Source organism: Epinephelus moara, chromosome 18, assembly GCF_006386435.1.
Source record: "Epinephelus moara isolate mb chromosome 18, YSFRI_EMoa_1.0, whole genome shotgun sequence".
NCBI classification, from domain to species: domain Eukaryota; kingdom Metazoa; phylum Chordata; class Actinopteri; order Perciformes; family Serranidae; genus Epinephelus; species Epinephelus moara.
The window spans coordinates 9071512-9082439 of record NC_065523.1 but is presented as its reverse complement, the minus strand read 5'-3'; the positions used below and the strand labels follow the sequence as shown (position 1 = coordinate 9082439).

General features: G+C 40.7%; 1 protein-coding gene across 3 annotated transcripts in view; it reads left to right on the top strand.

Annotated features, from left to right (window-relative positions):
- si:ch73-366l1.5 (FILIA-N KH-like domain-containing protein) overlaps nucleotides 1-10928 on the top strand; it is a 38027-nt gene that overhangs the window by 3750 nt on the left and 23349 nt on the right. The window lies entirely within an intron of this gene.

Sequence of the window (10928 nt, the reverse complement as noted above, 5' to 3'; positions counted from 1 at the left end):
ACAAACTGAGGCTACAGTTAGCAGTGTGCTGATGCTTAGTGGTATTTATTAATCTTTTCTGTGAAACTAATGTGCATTTAATAAACATTCATACATTATTAGCGTTATATTTTTAGGGGAAAATGCGAGTGAAAATACTCGCACCGTAGACCCATGCCTTCAGTGGAGGCGCTCCCACCATTGTTTGCTGCTCTGTCTTCATTCACTGTCCAGCCGTCTCGCGAGATCTCTCGCCATGACCTCAGGTGCTAAATGCTGATCTCGTGAGACTACCTGGGTTGATGGTACTGCAGGCTGCTGCAGTCTGCTACCGGCTGTACAACACGTCCACGGAGGAAAATAGTTATAGTAAAAGATCGATTTTTTAATTAATGAATCGATTTTGTGCCATTTAAAGGAAAATCGATTCAAATTGATTAAATCGATTTTTTCAACCCAGCTCTACTTTAAAGGCCTAGTGTGAAGGATTTAGTGACATCTAGCAGTGAGGTTGCAGGTTGCAACTAACTAAAACTCCTCCTGTGTGCCAAGCATGTAGGAGAACTACGGTGGCCAACTCGAAAATGTGAATGGTTCTATATAGAGCCAGTGTTTGATGTGTCCATTCTGGGCTACTGTAGAAAAGCATGGCAGACTCCATGGAAAAGGACCTGCTCTGTATGTAGATATAAGTGGCTCATTCTAAGGTACAGAAAACACAGGTTCTTAGTTTCAGGTGATTATTCGCTAATGAAAACATAGTTGTAAATATTGTATTCCATTTCTGCTAATAGATCCCCCTAAATCGTACACACTGGACCACTTAGAGAGTTTCTTGAAATTTGCATTCTTGGTTTAAAGTTTATTTCTCTCATCACACTTTATGGCCTCTTTATGGTTGATGTTTGGCTGCCTGATGTCCAAATATAGTCTCTGTCTTTTCTGCATGCAATAGCTGATTACTGGATTTGCTTGTGCACACAGCAACAAACTTGATGATTCAAGAGCTCAGTGTTCGCCCTCCTGATGCATTTGAATGTTTTCTGATCTTACTGAGATAATAAGCCAACATGCAAATCAGGTTTTGTTGGCAGCAGTGGGACAGTTAGTCTCCAGAGGTCGGTCGGTATAATGACCCTTGTTTGTCTGACCTTTTTCCAGAGCCTTTAAAAAGCCTGAAGAATGTGCCCACCACTGCTGTAACATGCGACAGACTTCGAGTCTATATTTGGTGGCCAACATGAATCCTATATTTACACCTGTGTATGTCCATGGTGTCACATGTCTGTAATGGACTCGAGTGCTGCAGGGAGAGGTGGAGGTGGGTGTGACACCTCCTTATGGCTTCATGTGATGTTTGAACTGTGTTATTTCATCCTGCTGATTCAGGCTGAACACGCTGATCATTCAATACTGTGAACAGGGAGCTGCTCCCAAGAATATTTCTATCACATTTCAATGTGTTTTTATTGGTTTCCACAATATAGAAACTGAAGAATCAGCTGGACACTTTATCCAGACAATAAGTTTACCTTCTGACCATCAGTTAGCAGAGGTGAAAGGTGTAATGACATCTTTTACTTAAGTAAAAGTAGCAATGCCACAGTGTAGAAATATGATAACTGGTAAAAAGGCTGCATTTGAATAGCGCCTTTCTAGTCTTCCAATTACTCAAAGCACTTTTACACTCCATGTCACATTCACCCATTCACACACTGGTGGCCGAGGCCACCATACATGGTAACACTAGCTACTCAGTAACCATTCACACACACACACTCCGAGGGAACAGCCATCGAGAGCAATTTGGGGTTCAGTATCCCAAGGACACTATTTTCCGATTAGTGGACGATTAGAGGGTGACGGCCGCACTCGCCCAAATACTCTATTACAAGTAAAAGTCACAGTGCATAAGTATTAGCATCAGAATGTATCAAAAGTACCCCTTATGCAAAATGACCCCACTTACAGTCTCACAAACTTAACTAATAAGCCCAGAGGCCGTGGTTTACAGTGATTTTAGAACAGCCAAGGGGCGTTGTTAGGCAAGACATGGAGCGGAGTACCTAAAACTACCTTAGCTGTCCCCAGCTGTCCGGGTGGCTGGTCTCTGATGATCTTGCAGGGATGGGTGCTGAATGTAGAGGTCCTGTGGTTGTGAGGCTGGTTGAGTGTACTAACCAATTTTCTGAAACAAAATTGGAGACACTTTTTGGAAGTAAAATGAACATTCAGTTCAGAGGCAACAGCTCTGGAGGACATACCTGCTGTCAGCATGCCAATGGCACGCTCCCTCTCAGCATCTGCAGCATTGTGTTGTGTGATCAAACTGGCCTTTTACTGTGATCAACCCAAGCAGCTCAGCATCTCGATATGCCACGTCTGTCAGGTGGATGGCTCAGGCCTGGATCACACAGAAAGTGTTTTGAAAGTTGCAAAACGAGAGGCACACCAAACTTTTTCACAGTAATTAGTAGCTAGTTACTAAAATGTTCAGGCAGAGGGTACTTGCTGTAGCTTTGTTTGAGGGTGAGAAGCTGTCAGCAAATAGTTTGTTGGAATCAATGAAATGGAGATCTGTGTGGGTACATGAGACCCTAAAAAAGAGAGTGGATCACAGGGAGTACCACCAGTTGGTCCAGGAGCTTCACCTTGATGATGACCGTTTCCAGGCATATTGTCAGGCTGTATAGCTCTGGGTATCCAGCAACCGCTACCACCAGTTTATCCTCCATTGTTTATCAACTATAAACTTGTTGTGGTGACTACCACAGAGGGCCTGCCCCTCAAATCATCTGATTGGACAATGGGAACAAAGATGACAAAAAAGAGATAGTGTTGCATTTATATTTTTGTTCAGTGTAACTACCAGTTAGTATGTGACTAGATCAGCCACTCATATTGGTTGCACCATGATTACATGGGGTGTACCCAAGCTAGTTTGGACGTGAAATCATAACTAAGGCAAGTGGTCAATCAGCGATCAAAGATAAAGATTACATTGTCATGGATACCGTGTGCATCTAGCCGGCATCAACCACTTGGCATCATAACATAACATAAAATATTCTAAATATAGTGCCAACCTCAACTGATACTGATTTTTTTAGGTGGCTAAAATACATTTTGCCACTGACCCCGTCCACAGCAGTACAATGCTTTACTTCCATGGCGGTACTCCTGATGCCTCTCCAAATTGGACGCATGCCAATTGCCATTTACTGTAGCTAACACAGTGACTATAGATAAGTACCTAATACAATTCCACTTCAAAAAGTCCAAACTAACCCTGTCAGTTGATGTTATCATTATTAGAGCACTGTAACGCACATCCCTGCTTTTTGCTAACGGCTGAGTTGGAGTGTGCATCTGACAGACCTGGAAAAGAACGCAGAATGGGTCAACCTTTAAACTACTGAATTTTTATCAAAGCACCAGATATTTTTTAGCACAGTCAGTCAGATAACTGTGTTTATGAGAAGATGAACCACATTTATTTTTCTGGAGGACTTGTCTCTTAAACTACTCTGTTAAATTGACTCTATGAGTAAAATATTATGACAACAGACAGAAATGATGGCAGTAAATCCTCGGGAAAACACCATCATGTTGGCAACTGGACCACACAGCGCACTGTGTGTCATAAAACTGAGCTGTCGTGTTGGTTTAAGCTGGATACTGTATAAAGTAGCCCTTTTCTCTGTGCTGTAAAATATCATGGACATAAATCTTGTAGCTAAAAACTTGAGTCCCGCCTTCCTGTTTGTCTGATACATTATCCAACACAGTGAGAGGTCGCCTTCACTGTCTGTAGCATACAGCAGCAGCATCATGGTATATTTTTCCTTTGTGTAAATGTCCACATAAAGGAGGTCTCTGTCTTTGTGACCCTGTGGAGCAGAAACACAAAGAGACTTGTTCGTCTGTTATGACTGAAGCTGTGTGGGAGTCAGAGCAGTTGGCCTGTAGCCGCACAGCAGCAGCAGCAACATCACTGTGTCACACACAAAGTCAATTATTTCTTCTTCTTTTTTTTTGACTATATTTAATTTAAAACTTACACTGAATGCAAAGTCAGCCAGAAGATTTACAGTGGTAGCTCCCAATTAATGTCATTTAAAGCGTAAGTCTGTAGGATATATCAGTATATATCTGCTAGCGACAGTAGTCATTTCAGCAAAATAGTCTTAAAATAGAAAATGAGAAACTATTTTTGTCCACTTTTGTTTGAGATCAAGGACTCGTTTTTATAATAAATATGATTCTAAAAGTTAATCTGCCTCCGCGATTAGCATGAGTTACACATAATATGTTTGCTTCTGCCCAGTAGCTAAAAATCCATTTCACCTGCTGGACTTTAACTCCTCTGGAGGGATTCTGTAATACTTAACCAGGTTCTCCTATTATGTTCATTTTCAGGTTAATACTTGTATTGAAGGTCTCTACTGGAACATGTTTACATGCTGTAATGGTCAAACAACACTTTTCCCTTCATACTGTCGAGGGGTGGGACTCCCCAGAGGATCAACGATACAATATTATCACAATATTTAAGTCATGATACAATATTGTTGCGATTTTAAATATGTTGCGATATGCTGAGTATTGTGATAAAATCTATTGTGATATATAACCTTTTTTTCAACTGTAAATTATATCTCCTAAGAAAGTGTTTTATCTTATTAGATAAAACAGATGTTTTTTCAGCAGCAAAATGTATCTAGTGGAATGAAAAAGCAATTTATTATATTATTCTAGTAGGTTAAAAGTATTAAAAAAAACTTGGCACTGTGTGATGATGCAATAATGCCACACAAAAATATTGTGATACTTTGCTTAATTGATTTTTCGAAATACATGGATTCACCCTCTGTCTGTGAAGGCTCTATTCAGTACCTGTCTCTTTAAGGCCCCCTTTTATTAAACCAGTCTCCTCTGATTGGTAAGCATTTCTAGGTCTCCAGTATCTCGGTGACTCCGCACTAGACCTCCAGAAACGCTGCTCCCCGTTACAGCCAATTTTTTCCCAGTGGTCACTCACGGTATTGCAACGGTCAATTATGACTCTTTCTACTCTGAATTTTTGAGCCATTAAAGTTTTATATTTGTAAAACTTTCCTCAAGCCAAGAAAATCTATTTCAAATCTGTGACTTCATTACAATGTACACTATGAGCTGAGCAGGTACTCGCGGGGCTAGTAGGAGAAACACTACTGCACATATTCAGTGGGCCGCATGCCATGGAAGACCATCCAGAAGCTAAAACCTTTTTGGGCATATGCATCAGGCGAGCAACTCTAATGGAATGAATCAGCGCCATCTTGGCATCCATTATCTAGGTAAATTATAAATCTATGCTCTGCACAGTGACTCTCAGTCAGGGAATGACTGCGAATAATAATAGCAGCTTTTACTGTGAAAAATCACCAATAAAAGCATCTAAAAACAACCAAACATGTTTCAGCAGAAATCTGATCTAAAATAGGGGAGAAATTTAAAACATTGTCATGGTTACATATCTCCCTTACGTTAGCATGTAGCTACATGTACATTAGCATCGTATTTGCAGCTGGGGAATGACTACAACATAGAATAGCAGCACTTGCCGTAAACATTCACCAGTAAAAGCTTGTAAACACAACTGGACATGTAGCCTTGGACTATAAAATGGACATTGCTACCATGATGTCACCCACTGATTTTTGGACTGTCGTTTTGAAGCCTTAAGTTTGGCATTCTAGCCATCATCATCTTGGAAGTTGATCTGACTCATAGACTGTGGTGATGCATCGCAGTCAGGCTATCACTCAAGCGACCCCGCCCTTAAATATGCGAAACTTTGGAGCTTAAAAAATGTAAACGGGTGAGTTAAATAAAAAAAATTCACCGCTGTACAGTTGTCATGGATGTTTAAATTAGGTATAGAGACCAAAACCGTTTTTTTGCACCAGGCTTTAAACGTGTTTATTTCTGCTGTACAGTTGGACATTTTAACAGTGGGGTCAATGTGGATTTATGCTGTTTTGGAGCCAGCCTCAAGTGGTTATTCAATGAACTGCAGTTTTTTGCACTTCCACATTGGCTTCATTTTGCAGCCTCAGAGGTTAATGGTTGGTTCTTGCAGGAATATGATCTAAAATCTGGAAGAAATTCACAACATTGGCAACCAAGTTCATATGTTTCCCTGATGTTAGCATGTAGCTTCATGTATGTCAGCAGAGAATAGCGACACTGTCTACTGTGAAAAATCACCAATAAAAACATCTAAACACAACCGAACATGTTCCAGCAGGTATGTGAGCCGAAATCAGGGCAAAATGTACAATATCGACAACCAAGTTTACATGTTTCCCATCTCATTAGCAGGTAGCTTCATTTAGCAGTGTAGGCTAGCCTATGTAATGTAAACACTTGCAGTACTACTACTATACTGTAGCCAGGCCAGAAAAAAACTGTCACAAACAGTGTTCGGAACAGTAGGAAACCTGAGGTTTTTGCTCACAGAGATTACTGTTACATACCTTTATCTCATTATTTGAAACCATGAACATCCTTCATTGTAAGACTGTTTATATGACACAAAATATGGAAAAGCATAACAGGTCCCCTTTCTACTTTTCCACCCTGTAGTAGTAGTAGTTTTCATGTTTCTGAGCTCAGGCTGTTTTCAGTGCTAGGTGGTGGCAGCTTCCTGTTTACAGATTTATAGCCCTGCACGCTTAACGTATCACTGCCATCAGAGCCGGAGCCCAATCTGGCTCCCTGACATTTATGTGCCTAGCATGTTGTACTGTTCCTCCTCCTAAAGTTACAGCTGCTCTACCTCCATCCACCTCCACCCACCCTGCAGCCTAAAAAGGCAGAAGGACACAAAGCTGCTTTTTAAGTTAATGCATTAAACTAATGGAGGTAGATGAGGACACTGGTGTTATTCACCTCATAGAAAAAACACAAAATCTGCTGATTTTGTTTTAAATTGGAAAGGTTACTTGATGTCTACACACAAAAAGGTAGAATTAGTCAGTCATACTGAGACTGTTTAACATTTCCTCTCCCTCCTCATTCTTTGCAAATGACCACAGTGTTGCTTGTGGCGATGCAGCTCTCCATAAATGGAAATGTGAGTGTGAACACATTAATGCAGGTTTGAAGGAGGAAAGATGGTGTTGGAGCAGCTGCTTCTTTGACCAGAACAGAGGTGGAGATAGTTTGGTCGTGTGTCTATGTTTCTATATCATTTTATACATCACAGAGTCTGACAAAGTATAAATATACAGAAAAATAATGTATTTTTTATAGTGTGCCCAAAGTTGTTATTTGACACAATTAACAACAGTTTTTGTAGTGCTGCCAAATTAATAATAATTAATAGTTTGTCATGTGTTCATAACAGAAAATTGTCATTGTGCCTCAAAAGTTTATTTGCTGTTTTCGATTAAATGTTCCTCCCAAAATTAGTCAGTTGTCAGTATTTCCACATTTCACAGCACCCAACACATACACCATAGTAGTCGTGTCACATTTGTCATATTTCCCTAATGTGTTACAGTCAACCAGTCATAGTTCTAAAATATTTTATAGTGCTGCCAAAAAGTATTTGCTGTATTCCCAAAATCTGATTCTATAGTAGACGGATGCTAAGGTATGCTATAATTTCCCATTTTTTTTATGTTCACAATTTCTGTAAGGCCCCCAAAATGTATTCCAATTTTTATACTGCTCTCTAATTTATTTGTCATAACACCCAAGTGGGGTTTTTTTTTCATTAGTGTAGTTATATGTTTTTTTTGTAATGGCCCCCAAAATTAGCATTGATTATGACTTAGAAATGTTGTTACAGCTCCCACACACGTCCTCTACCTTTAACTTCCTATGACTCAGCTGACTCAGCTAACTCCGGGTCTGTTTGGCATCATATACCAAAGAATGACGTAAATTTGAGTGTGCTATGTGGTGCCCTCACACTGAATAGTGTACAAGAAAAATGCCTGGATGTATGACATGTGAGCTTTCTGGTCATACTCGTTTGCCCCAAAATGCATTGCGGCTCTCCAGTGGCAAACTGCAAGGTTAACGGTTTAAAAAATTACTTGTTGTGTAAAATAATTATGATAATGGCAAGGTATAGAGAAAAAGCTTGATAGCGCACATATATAATATACTTTAAAAAAACAGATTTAAAGGGAAGGTTCACCCCCAAATTGCAGCTACATATTTTTCCTCTTACCAGTAGTGCTATTTATCAGTCTGTCTAGATTGTTTTGGTGTGAGTTGCAGAGTGTTGCAGATATCAGCCGCAGAGATTTCTGCCTTCTGTCCAATATAATGGAACTAGATGGCACTCAGCTTGTGGTGCTCAAAGCGCCAAAAATACATTAAAAAAAACTCAACAGCAATGTCTCTTTCCAGAAATCATGACCCCGTTACTCATGATGATCCACAGACCTTGTTGTGAGCAGGTTCATGTAGGAACTATTTTCTTTCTGCTAAACTACACCCACCAACCGTATCATCACGCAGAAGGAATCGTGCATTTACTGGTAGCTAATCCAGCTGACCTTAGCTAGCTAACATTAAGGTGGATTTACACTTGTGCGTCAGCTCTATGCAGAGCCTACGCCGTAGCCTTTGCACAGGGTCTATGCCGTTGTCTGCATTTTTACTTGTGGGCTGGTGAGCCTGTGTCACTCTGCAATAACACCTCCAAAACACTAGTGGGCAGTGTAGTCTGTGAAGTGCTTTAAAGTTGAGTTGATTCAAAACACACCCAAAACACATTGAACATGGCTTAATAGCGACAATTTCAACAACAAGTATGGCATTCACAGACAAAGTACTTGTCCTTTGCTGGACACATTTTCCCCAAAATTACAACATGCTAATGTTATTAGCACAAGCCTATGGCATTTTACATTATATAAATTTGCTTAGCAGCTAGCGGGATTTCCTCTACTCATTTGAAACCAGGAACAACAGCAACATTTAACAAAGGTAACATTACAAATTTAGGCTCCATTACAACTCACCAGGTTTACCGACAAGACAACTGTCTTATACTAAACATGTTTTCCACACAAATACAACATGCTAACGTGATTAGTACAAGCCTATGGCATTTTACATTGTATAAATTAGCTTAGCGACTCTACTTATATGAAGCCAGGATAAATCATCAGACTTAAAATGCTATTTTGTGGGGGCTTTACTGTCCTCACAATTTATTGTTTCTTATCTGTGAAATTAAAGTAGATAAAAGTTTTGTTTCCACTGAGGGAAATGGTTTCAGCTAACAAAACAAAACGCCAGGAGGTCTGCATCGCCGTTATATGTAGTTACATCTCTGGGGAGATGCATGTCAGGCTACGGCATAGCTATGGCGCAGCTACAGCGTCAATTCGACACAGAAGTATGAATACCGCTTTACAGCTTAGCTGAGGAGGATGCCATTATATCTTGGCCTGTCACAAGCTTCTCATCCATGAGTAGATGCACGTTTCCTTCTGTGTGGTGATACGGTTGGTGGCTGTAGTTCAGTAAAAGGAAAATGGTTCCTACATGCTCCCCTGGTGATGAAAAATTTTCATTCAGTGGAGCTTGGACTGGTAACATTGTGATAGGTACAGTCATGTGATGCAGTGAAGACATATTGCTTGAGTAGGCTATACCTCAGTGTGGACAGTCTGCTTGTATTGGCATACTTCATTGTTAGTTAGTACACAGTATGCAGTACACTGATTAATATGCAGTACATTAGTTAACATTTTCAAACACATCTTCTGAGTCATGCAGTGGGTGTGGCCCATGTGGCATTCACAGACCTCTTGTCTCTCTGGGTTTTTATCAGACTGTGAACAGGAGCATGTGATACACTCATAGAGCTGTTGTCTGACATACCTCCCCTGGTATTTCCCCCCTGGCCTGGCCCAGTTCCTGCCTCTCCTCCTCCCTCTGAAGCCCGGCCCAGCTCGGTCCGGCCTGGTCTGGCCTGGCTGACGACTCCTCTGCTCCTCAGTGATCAGAGCCGTTGGCTGGGCATCAAATCCAGGGGAAAACAATGGCTTCATATCACAACATTGCATCTAATTCCTCCGCTGGGGTGATTTCACCCTCACCACCACCAACACTACCACACCCTGTCCTAACTCCTGCCTCCAACCTACCAATTAGGGCACATCCTGGCATTTCTGTGGTCTTTTTTTAGGCCATGATAAAGCACTCTTTTAGGACACACAGGAGAGGAGTTAACAGTAACAGACAGAAAGAGAGGATTCAGAAATAATTGTTGGTTACATTTATCCCACAGCAGCTCTTTATAGTAATAACAGAGTCTTTAAAACAGCACAGAGCATGTGTTGTTCTGCATTTGTTTACGTTAAGGAAACCAAGAAAATGGGTGAAACTCGTCTCATGCAGAAACATTTCTGTATAAAAACACATTCATTTCTTGATTTCAGTCCCGATCTAAAGACTTGAAAACTTCCGTCTCCTTCACCAACAACTGCAGTTTAAAGGGCCAAACTGGTGAAGATGATTCTAATAACAATATTATCAGGGAGTCAAAACCAAGACCACCTCACCTGGAGTAAAGACCGCCTCTGCTAACATAAGAAAATATTAAAGCTGGGGTAGGCAGTTTAATTTTGGCATCATTCAGTGAAAATTCCATAATAAACTTTGAGCACATTTTAACTCAGGTGGTCTGAGAGAAGACTTCTCCACCTCCTCTTAGCTCTGTTTTCAGGCCTTAGAAAATCTAGAATGTGACAAATCTAGAATGTGACAGGAGTCTTTGACCAATCACAGGTCATTTCAGAGAGAGGGCGTTCCCGTTGGCTGTACTACAAATACAGATGCACGTGTGCTTCCCCTCAGAACGTGAAAGCCTGATTCAATGGCAGAGAATCCTGTAAAAAAGTTTCTATTCTAGCGTTGGTAACATCTGCCCACAC